Source organism: Triticum aestivum, chromosome 3B (assembly GCF_018294505.1).
Source record: "Triticum aestivum cultivar Chinese Spring chromosome 3B, IWGSC CS RefSeq v2.1, whole genome shotgun sequence".
NCBI classification, from domain to species: domain Eukaryota; kingdom Viridiplantae; phylum Streptophyta; class Magnoliopsida; order Poales; family Poaceae; genus Triticum; species Triticum aestivum.
Genome location: NC_057801.1, coordinates 146,049,745 through 146,065,731, shown reverse-complemented (window position 1 = coordinate 146,065,731; position 15,987 = coordinate 146,049,745). Strand labels below are relative to the sequence as shown.

The 15,987-nt window shown below is 43.2% G+C and overlaps 1 long non-coding RNA gene and 1 pseudogene across 1 annotated transcript; one reads left to right on the top strand and one right to left on the bottom strand.

The window, feature by feature from the left end:
* The first annotated feature begins 1,241 nt into the window (after positions 1 to 1,241).
* LOC123069079 (probable F-box protein At4g22165) lies at positions 1,242 to 3,816 on the top strand (annotated as a pseudogene).
* Positions 3,817 to 5,261: 1,445 nt separating this feature from the next.
* On the bottom strand, positions 5,262 to 9,229 carry LOC123065058 (uncharacterized). The gene is made up of 6 exons (XR_006430890.1): positions 8,656 to 9,229; positions 7,788 to 7,937; positions 7,517 to 7,669; positions 7,319 to 7,444; positions 6,589 to 7,239; positions 5,262 to 6,476 (listed from the first exon to the last, which is right to left on the bottom strand). It is a non-coding gene; the product is annotated as an uncharacterized lncRNA (long non-coding RNA).
* Between the last annotated feature and the right edge of the window lie 6,758 nt (positions 9,230 to 15,987).

Here is a 15,987-nt window from a genome sequence, read left to right as displayed (position 1 = left end):
GACAGGTTATCCAAGTTTGCTCATTTCATCCCTCTATCCCACCCTTATACAGTGCAAACAGTATCTCAAGCGTTCATCGACAATGTCATTAAGTTACATGGCCCTCCCTTGGCAATTGTGTCTGACAGAGACGCCATCTTCACCAGCAAATTGTGGCAAGACATATTTAAGGGCATGGGTTGTGAGCTTCGCTACAGCACTGCTTACCACCCAGAGTCTGATGGTCGGACAGAACGAGTTAATCAGTGCATTGAAAATTACTTGCGTTGCTTGACATCCACTCAACCAAGGAAATGGGCTACTCAACTCTCAATGGTAGAATATTGGTACAATACTTCCTACCATTCATCCCTCAAAAAGACATCGTTTGAAGCAGCTTATGGATTTCCCCCTCCCAATATCGGCGAAAACATTCCGCCTGACCAACTGAATGGGGATGCACAACAGTTCTTTCAGGATAGAGATGCTCTGCTACTGCACCTGAAATTCAACCTAGCTGCAGCTCAAGCTCACATGAAGAAATACGCTGATCGCAAACGAACGGAGAGGAATTTGGAAGTTGGGGACATGGTGTACTTAAAAATGCACCCGTATCGCCTCAATGCTTTCGGCTTGTGTACACACATTAAGCTCCAGAGCAAATACTATGGACCCTTCCGGATCATCAAGAAAGTTGGTCGCGTGGCGTATAAGCTGCTCCTACCTGATGCTACCAATATCCACCCAGTTTTCCACGTTAGCCAGTTGAAGAAGCATGTTGGCCCTAAAGCAGTCCTGTGTGCAGACCTGCCGTTCGAGCGGACGGCATGATTCAGATAGAACCAGTCCTCGTTCTGGAAACCGCCAGGTGGCACACAACAACCTTCCCGTAGTCCAGTGGCTTGTGCAATGTGCAAATCTTCCCCTTGATGAAGCTTCTTGGGAGGACGCGTCATTCATGAAGAAAACGTTCCCTGCTTTCTTCAAGAGCACCATCGACAAGTGGTTCAACCGATCAACTCCTTGATGACAAGTTTGTTTTCGCCCGGGGTATTGTCGGGTCCAAGGTGTCAACGAGCAGCTCACTTTCTTCAGTTATCGGACGGCTCTGGTGCAAGACGGTTCGGCGCATCGTACGGCTCGCGGGGCTCGCCTACTCCACCAACTGTTACCATTTACTTTACCGTTTCTCTTGCCCTACTGTGTTGTTTCATCCGTTTGCCAGCTGCAGCTATAAAGCTGGCAGCTGCCCTCTGATTCGCTATGGAATTATGTTGATAATATCTCCCTGATACAATCATACCTCTTATATCAATACAAACCCTAGTTTGCTCCTACTTTCCCCTTTCTCTCCTGCGTGAGATCTGCAATAAACTAGTTCGATCCGCTCCAAATCTCCTACCGGGTGTGACAGCATCTGACGATGAAGGCCGAGCGAATCCCCACCTCCCCACCATCCTCCGTCTCCTCGTGGTTCGCGGAGCTGGGTTGCTGAGCCTGCTACTCTCTCTCGGGTTAGTTCTGTTCTTCGGTCTCTCGGATTCGATTCAGTCCTGCAGAGGAGAACCAGCAGTGCTCGGAGTTCTTTGGGCAACCGGATCGATTCAAAGTCTGAACCTCTTTTGGGAGTGGCGTAATCGGAGTCGGATTTCCGTCACAGAATTAGCTCGCAGCAGAGGAGGGGAGGCCACCCATAAGTACGCCCAAGAGCCTGCCTGGCCGTGCTCTCCGTGTGGCCCATCCAAGATTGCAACCTTCCAACAAGCAATTGTTGTTCTGAAAGAGCTGATTTATTATCTCCAATGGGTGGTACCTGTAGCGTATCCAAGATTTCGAGTCTAGCCATCCACCGGAGGAATCTGCGTTCTCTGGTCTTCATCACAGTGCCTAAGCTGCTAGGTCTTCTACCTTCAGGTTCTCCGACGAAATTCCTCAAAGAAGATATCCATGGACCACCGATGGAGGTTGCAGTTGCCAAATTACCAGTGCTGCCACAAGATGTCCTGATGTCTATATTTGCACACCTGGAGATCCCTGACCTGATGCGTGCCAGCTTCGTCTGCTCCTCGTGGCGCTCCGCGTATTCCAGCCTGCGCAACCTTGAGCAGTACCAGCAACGCCAGACGCCGTGCCTCTTATACACATCTGAATCTGCTGGTGAAAGCGTTGCGTGCCTCTACAGCCTCTTGGAGAAGAGGTCATACAAGTTGACTCTCCCGGAGCCACCTATTCGCAGCAGGTATCTGATTGGGTCATCAAATGGCTGGCTGGTTACTGCTGATGAGAGATCCGAGATGCATATTCTCAATCCCATCACATGTGAACAGATCGCTCTCCCGTCGGTGATCACCATCGCACATGTGACTCCTGTTTTTGATGAAAGAGGTGCCTTATGTAAGTACATTTACTCTCGTGACACAGCGGAGCACCGTAGTACCACCGGCCCTCAACCCGTTGATCTTGGCGAGCTGCGACACCACCGTAGTATTTTATGATGCATCTGCAGGAGCCTATATCGTGGTGCTTATTCACAATCCAGATGGGCAGCTCTCATTTGCTTGGTTAGGGGATGACAAGTGGACCTGGCTGAAACCACATTGTTTTTTTTTCAAGACTGCTTGTACAAAGACAGTAAGTTATATGCAGTGACATTGCTAGGAGAAATTCACGTCTTCGATCTCAGAGGCCCTGTGGTCGCAGCAAAGGTAATTACAGGCTGCGCAGATAATTACAGTTGTCGAACAATTTACATTGTTCAGGCTCCATGTGGGGATCTGATGCAAGTTTTTAGATCCCAAGATGTGGTTGATTATGATCCACGTGCTGACAATGCAACACATGTGCACTATACTGATGGGATAAAAATATTTAAAGTTGAGACTATGGCTGAAAAGGTTATGGAAATAAATAGCTTGATGGATCATGTGTTGCTGGTTGGGCTGAACCAATCACTTTGTCTCAGTGCTGAAGAATATCCACAGTTGAAGGCAAACACCGTCTATGTTGCTGACGACCACGAGTATCTAAACTATTACAAGAATAACCGCCGTGACATTGCAGCTTTTGACTTAACATATAACAATAGTGAGGAACTTGTCTCCCCTCAGCTTTGGTCCAACTGGCCTACTCCCATATGGATAACCCCCAGTCTTACAAAATGGCATCCAACATTGGACAGACAATGAGTTTTCTTCATGTCCAGATAATATAATTGTATAGCAGATATAATGAAAATGTTTTGTATGGAAGGAAAAGGGAATAAGTTATGATCATTGATTTTGAGGAAATTACAGTTGGCGAGAGTCGGGGGTTTAAAAGCCAGCTGTAAGCTCTGCATCAAATAGTGCATATTCCTTTGTTGCTTAAGATTGGTGGCATGGAGAAGATAAAGGCGACATGTATTATAGTCTTATAGATAAGCTTCAAATGTATGCAATTTTCTTTGAATGCACCTTAGTGGCATGTTTATGTATATTATAGTGGGGTCAAGGTTTTGAGAACCATAATTCACGTCACTTGCTGGTGGATGTGAAGTGGCTATTTAGAAATTTAATTTACACAATGATCTTATTTTTGGGGTCAAAAGCTGCATATTCCTATGTTGCTTAGATTAGGTGTCACCCAATTTACTATAAGGTCAGGCCAACCTTTCCTTTTCAGTTTCACCTTCCTGCTTTATACAATAGCGTGTGGGCTTATGTATGGCGGCAATGAGATTAAGTTTGTGTTACAGGAAAAACACACAACTAGTTTGGAGATGAAGGTCTTCACATAAATAGCCATAGGACAGGCAGATCATGATGTTTTTGGCATCTTCATCAGTACTTTGATGGATAATTATGAGGGCGTGTTACTGCCTTTTTTGCTTGTCTATGTTTAGTTTATTTTTCTTTTGACTCTAGCAGCACCCTATTTTCTGTTATCTTTCACTTCGCTGCATCCGTTAATGATCCATGGTGAACATCAATACATTTCCTCACACTGGCCCTTTATCCAGAAAATATGATAAGCCATGCGGGCAACATTCCGAGAATATACATCTCTACGGCTGAATTTCTTGAAAAGAGGAATTATCTTTTCACTTCATTAACCATATTTTATTTATGCATTATCATTGGTACATTCCTGCAGTCAGTGCAATCCAGATAGATGTAACAGAGGCACCTACTTATGGTGGCTCCATCAATCTATCCCTATCTTGCTCTGTTTGCGCTGTAGTCCCAAACTGCAGTTAATTGTGTAAGCAAGAAGAAGGCTGCAATGTAGGCAAGTGATTCATCTATTCTATTTGCTATGAAAATATTATTGAAGTAATCCATCAATGCACTCTTCTTTATTAATATGGTAATTGATTGTATGATTTTAGCCGTATTGGAGAACACTCATTTTAAACACAGGGATATTTGATCATTGACTTCAAGCGATCTTGCTTAATGTAGTGAATGCTATTGCACGACTCCACACTCTGTTGCAAGCCTGATGTTGAAGATATTCAGAAGGCGAAATAATCAACCTAAAGGATCTGATCCTTCAATTTTAAAGAACTTCGCAAATCACTCAGTTATGGCAGAGGCTTGTGACTGCTCACCAAGTCTTCAACTATCACAGCACAAGCAGAAAGAATCCATACTGCCCTCCGTATTTGGTTCAGAATATCAGTCAAAGTGGAAACCCTCAGATGTGAGGTGCAAGAATCTGAGATGAGTAGGTTCGATGCTGCTGATCTTGCAATGTCAAATAGGGGAAGTTTGAGCCAGAAGGATAGACCAATGATGTTCTTCGGCTTTGGCCCTTGGTCTTTCTTTTGGCCTGTAAAACTTTTTCTATTTTTTTAGGGGCAACCTTTTCTATCTTTTCAATATATTGAAACGCAAGCTGCCAAGGATAAGAATTTTCTTCCATATTGCATTAAAAATGTTCGCAGAATCTGACAATAATCTGAACGTGTCATTTTGCATCAACACCAGTAAACAAAAACAGTTAACTGATATTGTGCAGCTGTCAAATTCTCAATTGACTGTGTCTGCAATCCTTGGTACTCCCTCCGTCCCAAAAATTTTGTTTTAGATTTGTCCAAATAAGGAATAAGGATGTATCAAGTCACGTTTTAGTATTAGATACATCTGTATCTAGACAAATCTAAGACAAGAATTTTGGGACGGAGGGAGTATATGTCAAGGTCATATTTCTAAGAGAAGCTTTTTAATCTTAATTTACCATTAGCACAGGACCTTTGTTGATGGAAGAATCATATCAAATCTCAATTTTGATTGTGTAATAAACAAAAACCTCTGTCGATGGAAAGTTCAGACATGAACCAAGCAAGAAGCAGCACTAGAGAAGATACTTAAAATACATAATATAAGAGCGTATTAGTGTAAAAAATGCTCTTATATTATGGGACAGAGGGAGTATATTGTTTCGACATATCTACTAGTTTCATCTTGAGACACATCGCTCCTATTTGGCAGAATATGAGCTATCTTCGTGCCTGTTTCTTCCTTGGGTTTATATTCTTCCTAGTAGCGGTCTTTTGAGGAGAAGCAACTCAGAATCGCCCTTGCAAGGCTAACCATTGCTCCTTCAGCAGTCTACCGACGGTAGGGAACACGACTACTTATGGTCCATTACTATTCTGAAATCTATGGAGGAAATCCAAATGTCTGTCGGCATATTTTCTTGCTTCTTCTCGTATAAAGAACAAGCTTCAGTTCACAGCGACATGAAGGCATCAGACAGACAAGCCTACAGAAGCTAAACCAAGTTCAGGTTAGATGCGAAACATTGACAAAATAGTACTCCCTCCGATCCGTAATAAGTGTCGCAGTTTCAAACTAAGGTTCAACTAACTCTTAGTTTGAAACTGCGCACTTATTTTGGATCGAAGGGTGTAATATTCATTGAAATTGCGACAAGAACATGGGGAAGAAAACAAGTGGGGCAGGTACGAAAATTCTGTCATCCAACTCAAAGTTTCCTCATCGCCACCGGAGCCCATCTTTTGAAAGCATCTGTCGATGCCATCCAACAAACACACACACCAAATTCTCAGCAGCGGCTTCTCATTGATTTGCTCCTCCTACAAAGCATGCATTGATCTGAAAACACAGTGAACGACGGTGTTAGGATAATTAGGTACTCCCTCCGTTCCCAAATACTTGTCTTTCTAGGCATTTCAAATGGACTCAACATACGGATGCATGTAGACATATTTTAAAATGTAGATTCACTCATTTTGCGCCGTATGTAGTCACTTGTTGAAATCTCTAGAAAGAAGTATTTAGGAACGGAGGGAGTATAAAATATGCTGACAGTAAGACATTTCTTGTGTCCCAGTTCCACATAGCCCCTACAAACCACTGAAATCCCAACCAATACTGGTTTTTGAGTTATGTTGCTGAAACCATTCACCCAGCGCTCGAACAATTCACTAAGACTGGATGGCTTTCCACATATCAAGCCAGCAGACACCGGAAAAAAAATGTGATCTTCTGATTCTGGAGCAAAAAGGACAACCTTTATTACCATGCTACCACCTTTATCCTTGGTAAGGATTCAGTTTTTGAATACTTAAAGAAAAGGAGCAGTTGATCTCAAATGAGCACTCACATTCCAAACGAAACTGAGGAGAAGACACCTCCTGGGATTTTAAACAGAATCACATGCTACCACATGTCCACAGGACGGCATCAGGATGAATGGATGATCAGTAAAGAAAACACAGGATACTTCCTTGGCACTTCTTACCACGTCCTGCAGGTTTCGCCCCAAGCTGACCTTAAACAGAAATACCCATCCTCAACAACTCTCCTAGAAACAGTCAAACCTACGGTAAACTGTGACCACGTGATACACATGTAAAACTCATAACCAATAAGTGAATGTCACCATGATCAAACCGACGCTTGTTACCATCTCCTCCCATGTGAATAACATTCTAGCAAACACATTTCGATCGATCAAAGTAAAGATAACTTCCACAGTAGTTGCAGAACATCATCCAAGAAAACCATTTTCTCAACAACATGATCGCACTAGGCTCACAGTTTGTCGTTTGACATCACTCTCACACGACATGTCAACCCATCATCCAACAAAAGCATACAATAGTTCATCTCTTTGTAGCTTTTATTAGCACACCATGTGGTTCTTCAATCTCAGGCCATACTTGCAGACACCTTTAGCTGCTGCAAATCTTCCCAACAGATTGTACTACACCCTACCTCGACAAAACCTGTCATACCGCAACTCTGGCTTGGTCTACATTAACAATAACAAAAGTTAGTATCAACTATCACATCATTTCTTTCAGCATGCACATGAGAAGGAGTCACCTTACCTCCCAAATACTTGTGCAATAGGATCTGTATAACTGCTGACGTTCACAGCTGCGGAACCTAACCGTACATAATTCTTCACCACATTTGACACCTGGAGTGTTGTGGCAATTGAAATGATAGAGCATCTGCAGGTCAAAACTCAGTTATGCTCAAGAAGATGAAATAAGCTACTATTAATTCATTAGTGATTAACTTACATTCCCAGAACGTACTACTGCATTTCCATGTCTCCAGGGCTCTTAAAAAAAACATACAGTGCACAACTCATATCCGAGTGGAAGCTTCATTCTAGCTTCACAAAACTCTTCATACCTCCTCTCATTCTGGTAAGGATCTTCATCCTTGTCAACCTGTTAGCATAACACAACAGAGTTTAATAGGAAACAACAAAGGAACAAACTAGGAAACAGAGTTTTTCACAGAAGTACAGTCCTTGGCAAGTTACTTGGCTGAAGAGCAAGTACTTACTGGATAAATAGGAGCCGGAGGAAAACATCAGGGCGCTTCCTTCTCGGCAGAGTGTCTCTTATTCATGTCCAGGTTGCCAAAGGTGTACAGAATAGCCTGACCCCGTGTAGGATGCTTGGGCGGTGGGTGATTGCCTTGGTGCCCACGAAGCTATAGAGTGTAGATTATTTGGGTGAGGTTCTAGTTTCGACTGAAGACAGGTTAATTACTCTTGTATCCTATTGCCCCATTAAATTAGGACTTTTTTGTGCCTAGCTACGGGCTACGACCTTATGTTTATCATCACATACTCTACCACAACCAACTCAGCATTGCCAAAAACTAAATGAATTGTAGTTGCCAGGACTTAAATCCTCAATGCTCAGTTCACAGTGAGAAGTGTTTGATTGATACCTGATCCGGCGAGCGATCCTGAAGTGTTTATATAAGACTGAAGTATTTATGATTCGAAAGAAACAACAAAGTACATAAAACCATAGGTTTTAGAGAAACCATGGTACTCTCCTAAAACTCTAAAAATACCGCACTGCCAAACGTATCAAAATATCAACACATCTAAGCAACTAGTCACAACACTCCTATTAACTTATCCACAATATGAAGGCAACTAGTTACTGTTGTTGGCACATTTGGGAAGAACGGCTCTTCCAGCAATAGATTATCTCTGAAGAATCTTAAACGACATTCAGCTGCTGCGTTTCAAGTTCCTTGATGGAATCCTTGAAGATCTGTTTCTTTGTGCCTAGCTAAGCTACGGCCTTTACCACAACTCAGCATTGCCAAAAACTAAATGTTCGCCAACTAAATGCGCTAGAGTTCTTGGCAGATCCTCGTTCATAGCATATACCGAGAAGTGTTTGATTGATACCTGATCCCGCGAGCGTTCGCCCACCAGAGCCTCCACGCCGCCATTGCCGGCGCTGCTGGAGGCGTCCGACGTATCGTCGCCGGCGCTGCCGTTCCTCCCCAGGAAAGCCTCTGCCCGGCGTAGGAGCTCAACAATCTTCTGTGCTGTGCCATGGGGCGGGATAGCTTCTTGGCCGGCGCGGGCGCCCCCAGGGTGGGCTCCGTTTTCTTGGCCGCGGCGGACGTCAAAGGGGGCGCCGTGTCCGTGGAAGTGGGGCGCGCGCCCAGCTGAACCCTCCGTCTCCGCCTCCATGCCCGCACGATTCCTGCCCCGGTTCCGGGCCGCCTTCTTCTTTTTGGCCATTACCACCGAGCCACCGACCAAGAAGACGAGCGCGGGTTCCTCGGGGGATGCTTGGGCGTGGCGGAGAGGGACTGGGAGTGCAGAAAGGCGGATAGGCTGGCCGGATTCTGCTTCAGGTAGGGTTCCCGCGAGGTGGTGCGGTGGCAGCGGGCGACGGCGGATTTGTTGTTTTCCGGCGAGGTGGCGGGGGTGGTGGTTGGTTTTGGGGAAAAGAGCGCGGGGTGGAGGAGGAGAGGGGAAGGGAACAGAGGTTATATCGGAGATAATTGCATCTACGGTCCTTGTAGTTGCAGGCCAACTTGGTCTGGAACTTGCGTATTACTTCTATACGGTTCTGGTACATGAAAATACATAGTCAATACGGTCCCTAAGATTGAAACAACAGTCCTGGCTCCACACATTTTGCATACGTATCTCATACTTGCGCGGTGACGCGGGCCAGCTCAGGCGACGTTTGAATAAGGCCCATATGTCAGTGGGCCGAGAAAAAAAGAAGGAAAAAAGCACGCCGCGGGGATTCGAACACGCGTACTATGGAACATTGCTGCGCGAGCAAGCCACCAGAACAAGCCCGTGATCTTTTATATATGAGGATGCACACTATATTATACGTATATATGTTCTTGTCCTTTAAAAAAATTGTGAATTTATAAAATGTTCATGAGTTTTTTTAAACATTCGTCGATTCAAAAAGATGTTCAAGATTCAAAAATAAAGGTTCGTGCCTACAAAACAATGTCCACGAATTTATAAAAAATATTCAAAGAAATGTATGGGAATGTAACAAAAAACCAATCTTTTATGTTCACTGATTCAAAAACATATTCATGAACTCAAAAAATGTTCATCACAAACAAAATGTTTTTGAATATCAATTTTTATTCCCAAATTTCAAGAAATGTTCGCCTATGCATAAAAACTTGTTGACGAGTTCTAAAACAATGTACATAATTTCAAACAATGTTTGTGAATTCAGAAAATATTCACGAATTTGTAAAAAAACATTATTTGAGAAATATTCGCAGTTTCAAAAATACTGTACGTATTGGGTGCAGGGGTATATGCATGTTATTTTTTTAGTGAATAAATGTATTTTTACTGCCTGAAAAATTCCAAATTTTTATGTATATGCGTGTATAGTAGCGCAATATCACTGTGCAATATTTCATCAATAAATGTGCTTGTATGTGAGAGATACAAAGAACATAACTATATGAAAAAAGACTTGTTGAAGATAAATTCATAAAAAATGTAACATTATCTAAATTCTGTATCATTTTTTTAGAAGTGGGATTTTCTTGTATTGCTGAACAAATTTTAAAATTCCGAACAAGAAATTATAACCAGGAACAATTTGAAAATAAGAAAAATAAAAATATTGCAAATGAAAACATTTTTGAAAACTTCTAATATATTTTTATACCGTGACCAAATTTTGAAACTTCAAACTATTTTCGAAAAATGTGATTCATTAAAATTTCTGAACTAGTTTTGAAAGCGCGAACAAATGTTGAACACTTTGAACATTATTTTACAAATTAAAATAAACAGAAAAGGAAAAAAAAGAAACAGAAAAAAAATGAAAAATAAAAGAAAGTATGGTTTGAAACCATGTTCATCTTATTAGTAGCACTGTTTTTCAAAGAAAAAAATAAATACGTGTTTTTCACAGAAAGAAAATACCACTGTTTTTCACAGAAAAAAAATAAATACTACTGCCAGCTTAATTCACTAGCACACGTGTTCTCAAAAAAATAAAATCTGGGCATGCTATAGCGGAATGGACGATGCTGTTTATATAGAAGATAGTCCATCCAGATTTTATCGGAATAGGGCTCTCAGCGTGGTGGCATGCGCGCGCGATTTGGGCCGGCCTTCGCCGGTTCGAAACTCGGCATCGACAGGCGTTTTTCCTTTTTCTGGCTCCCACTGACATATGGGTCCCAGGCTGACATGATGGCCCCGTGCTGATGTGTCGTACCAGAGAGTACGGGATACGTACGCAATGTGTAGAGCCATGACTGTTGTTTCAACCTCAAGGACCGTATCGGCTACGTATTTTCATGTACCAGGACCGTATTGAAGCAATACGTAAGTTCCAGGACCAAGTTGGACGTGGCCAGCGACTACAAGGACTATAGATGCAATTATCTCGTTATATCGAAGTGGGCCTGTGAGACAAACGTCTCCCTTGGACCGCGGTTTAGTACCATTCTCTCTTCTCAAAAGAACAATTTTCTGTTCTCTCTCTCTCTCTCTCTGTTATCTCAATAATTATTGCACCCCACAAATTACGATTAGTGTTTAGTTCGAAACAATTATGGTGCCTGTTTAATTTTGAACCCAAACTTCATTAATCTCAAGTCTCAACACTATTTAGTTTACATCATCTGCTCCAATCAGCGTGACTGTGGCCGTGTGACGTCTTAGCATCGTTCATATTTTGATAAATTAGATTAGATTGCTTTGGAAAAATAAACATCCTTTTTAAAGAGCATCTATATATTTTTCAAAAAAAATGGTCATATTGTGAATGGACAAATAGACATCCTTTTTTACAGTGATTTTGGCCATGTGACGTCTTAGCATGGGGCAAAGTTGACTTTTTGTGTGCCTCTTAGCGCACCCTTAGAATTTAAGATGGATAACACTGTCATATTGAGAATGAAAGTTAGAGCTGGGGTCAAATGAAGGTGGATCAAATTCTCAAGGCCATAGAAGGAAGCATTTTGTTTACCAATGTCAAATAGGGAATAGGGATTGTTCTCTATCCATAATCATGTTCAATTCTATCAACTTGCTACTCAACTCTAAACTCAAAATTTCAACTAATTTGGTCCATATATGGGGCGGGGCTATTTGGCGAGTGCCAATGTGTGTGGTTAAATTTCGCCCGGGTAATCTTTTATGTCTAGATAGTTAGTCACACTAACTTATTTTCTCAAAATGCAAGTATGTCACGTCATCATGCAACATGCATGAAAAAAAGACCCATCTTAACATGCAACCATGCATATAAAAAAAGTCCACCTCAACATGCAAACATGTATGTGTGTTTACTACGAATTATTTTAAAAACCCAACATTTTTCTAAAACACAAACATTTATAAAAAAAATGAACAAAATTTGCATATAGGACCATTTTTAAAATTCAAAACATTTTTCTAAATCTCAAATGTTTTTGGAATTCCTAAACATTTTATGAAAACACGAACTTTTTTCGAATTTATGAAAAAATAAAACAAACATATTCCAAAATTTGTTTTTTAGAAACTTGGAAGGAATTTCCAAAAAAAATTCTTAAACATAAACCTTTTTTGGAATTCCAAACAAATATTTCAAATTTATAAATGTTTTGTAAAAAAACTTCAGAAATAAAAGAAAAAGGAAAAAGAATCAGAGAAAGGGGGAAAAGAACAAACTGAAAAGCTAGAAAACCAGCAAAAACGGTTCAGGAACCTACTTAAAGATTTCCTAAACCGGTGAACCCTCCAAAAGGTCCGCAAAACCAGATTCCTTAGAATGCACCACTCGCAGCTAAAATGGATCAGCTCATCTCAATCGATCGATCGCTCCCGTGCCATAATACTACACATTGGCAAAAGCAACCGATTTTCATGGACCAGGCTGCGTGCCCTTCACTAATTGCCCCCTGATTTTAACTGGTTGGCCCGCCGCACTTAATCAAATCTGAGCCAATCAATTCCAACCACCCTGTAAACCCCTATAAACCCTCCATGGGTCTAGCATTGCTCCCGAGTCTGACGCTGCAATAGTTTGTCGTAGCGATCAACAAATAGGAAATGTGGTAGCTCACTCCGCCGTTTTGAGATAGATGTGTCGTTCGCGCACTACTGCCTAAGCATGTTATGTCACCACCACTTCGATCGCTACTCAATGTCGTCGAAACTCCATCATCAAATATATCACCTTTTCCTTGGATTCATAATACAGAAGATTGCACGGACGAAGCTTATACCTCGATCAACCATCGAGACAATTTCTACTTCTAGAATTTTTTGCGCGGTTTATTCCTCTCGGCTTCCTCTAGATCAATATATACGACCTCGTCATAACCTTCGTCATGATACCACTTGTTAGAATAATTTGAGGCGCATGTCGATCCACCGAGGATAAGCAATCACACAAGCACGAGTACGACACCGAGATTTCTTAACAAGGTTCATCAACATGGCTACATCTGCGAGGCATGACTACACCTCCCATGTACTAAGTTGACATAGTACAGATCGACGAGCCGAGGCCATCAAACAAGGCTCGGACCATCATGCCAACGGTTGTGCTCTAATTTTTTTGCTCCAAACGGATGGCCTGGTGCTGCAAGAGCAGCCACGGCCAATGCAAGCTGGTCACATGTGCATGTTGTAAGTATGGTGCGGATACACAAGTGGGAAGCACACCGATGTAGCAAGGCTCGTTGTGGGATGCTACAATGCTAGCATGCATTGTTGCAAGCCGGCCATGCGCCATTACAAGTTTGCCCGCTTGATATGTTTTTCCTGCTGGAAAGGCGACCGACGCTATGACTCTAGGAGGCATTATTGCAAGCCCGACGCCCACCGTGATAAGGTTATCCGCTCGCTATGTTTTTTCTCTTGCAAAAATGGTTGTGCAATGTTGTGGTGCTACTAGTAATTGCTGCAAACTAGATGCGAGTTGTTATGCTTGCAATAATTTTTTCTTGCAAGGTCAAACCTGGATGCTACGATGCCATTAGGCATTGTTGCAATTTAGATGCACACCATCACAATCGCTATGTTTTTTGGAAAACAATAGCGCCTACGAAATGATCTTTAAAAAGATCGGCGGGTCATGAGTCGTTTGATCCATCACACTCTAGTTGTCGTATCTGTTGAAAATATGCCCTAGAGGCAATAATAAAATGGCTATTATTATATTTCTTTGTTCATGGTAATAGTCTATTATTCATGCTACAATTGTGTTATCCGGAAATCGTAATACACGTGTGAATACATAGACCACAACGTGTCCCTAGTGAGCCTCTAGTTGACTAGCTCGTTGATCAACATATAGTCATGGTTTCCTGACTATGGACATTGAATGTCATTGATAACGGGATCACATCATTAGGAGAATGATATGATGGACAAGACCCAAACCTAAGCATAGCTCAAAGATCGTGTAGTTCGTTTAGCTAGAGCTTTTCCAAATGTTAAGTATCATTTCCTTAGACCATGAGATTGTGCAACTCCCGGATACCGTAAGAGTGCTTTGGGTGTGCCAAACGTCACAACGTAACTGGGTGACTATAAAGGTGCACTACGGGTATCTCCGAAAGTGTCTGTTGGGTTGGCACGAATCGAGACTGGGATTTGTCACTCCGTATGACGGAGAGGTATCTCTGGGCCCACTCGGTAATGCATCATCATAATGAGCTCAATGTGACCAAGTGTCTGGTCACAGGATCATGCATTACGGTACGAGTAAAGTGACTTGCCGATAACAAGATTGAACGAGGTATTGGGATACCGATGATCGAGTCTCGGGCAAGTAACGTACCGATTGACAAAGGGAATTGTATACGGGGTTGCTTAAATCCTCGACATCGTGGTTCATCCGATGAGATCATCGAGGAGCATGTGGGAGCCAACATGGGTATCCAGATCCCGCTGTTGGTTATTGACCGGAGAGGCGTCTCGGTCATATCTGCATGTCTCCCGAACCCGTAGGGTCTACACACTTAAGGTTCGGTGACGCTAGGATTGTAGAGATATGAGTATGCAGTAAACCGAAAGTTGTTCGGAGTCCCAGACGTCACGAGGAGTTCCGGAATGGTCCGGAGGTAAAGAATTATATATAGGAAGTCAGGTTTCGGCCACCGGGAAAGTTTCGGGGGTCACCGGTATTGTACCGGGACCATCGGAAAGGTCCCGGGGGTCCACTGAGTGGGGCCACCTATCCCGGAGGGCTCCATGGGCTGAAGTGGGAGGGGAACCAGCCCCTAGTGGGCTGGTGCGCCCCCTGCACCTAGGGTTGGGAAACCCTAGGGGTGGGGGCGCCTCCACCTGGCTTGGGGGGCAAGCCACCCCTCTGGCCGCCGCCCACCTGGGAGATCCCATCTCCTAGGGCCGGCGCCCCCCTAGGGGCCCTATATAAAGAGGGGGGAGGGAGGGCAGCCGCACCCTTGCACTTGGCGCCTCCCTTCCCCCTTGCTACACCTCTCCCTCCCGCAGACGCTTGGCGAAGCCCTGCCGGGATCCCTGCTGCATCCACCACCATGCCGTCGTGTTGTTGGATCTTCATCAACCTCCCCTTTCCCCTTGCTGGATCAAGAAGGAGGAGACATCTCGCTGACCGTACGTGTGTTGAACATGGAGGTGCCGTCTGTTCGGCACTAGGATCTCCGGTGATTTGGATCACGACGAGTACGACTCCCTCAACCCCGTTCTCTTGAACGCTTCCGCTCGATCTACAAGGGTATGTAGATGCACTCCTCTCTCCTGTTGCTAGATGAACTCATAGATTGATCTTGGTGAAACCATAGGAAAATTTTTGTTTTCTGCAACGTTCCCCAACAGTGGCTTCATGAGCTAGGTCTATGCGTAGTTCTCTTTGCGCGAGTAGAACACAAATTTGTTGTGGGCGTAGATGTTGTCAACTTTCTTGCCACTACTAGTCTTATTTTGCTTCAGCGGTATTGTGGGATGAAGCGGCCCGGACCGACCTTACATGTACGCTTATGTGAGACAGGTTCCACCGACTGACATGCACTAGTTGCATAAGGTGGCTAGCGGGTGTCTGTCTCTCCCACTTTAGTTGGCACGGATTCGATGAAAAGGGTCCTTATGAAGGGTAAATAGAAGTTTACAAATCATGTTGTGGCTTTTACGTAGGTAAGAAAACGTTCTTGCTAGAACCCTATTGCAGCCACGTAAAACATGCAACAACAACTAGAGGACGTCTAACTTGTTTTTGCAGCATATGATTTGTGATATGATATGGCCAAA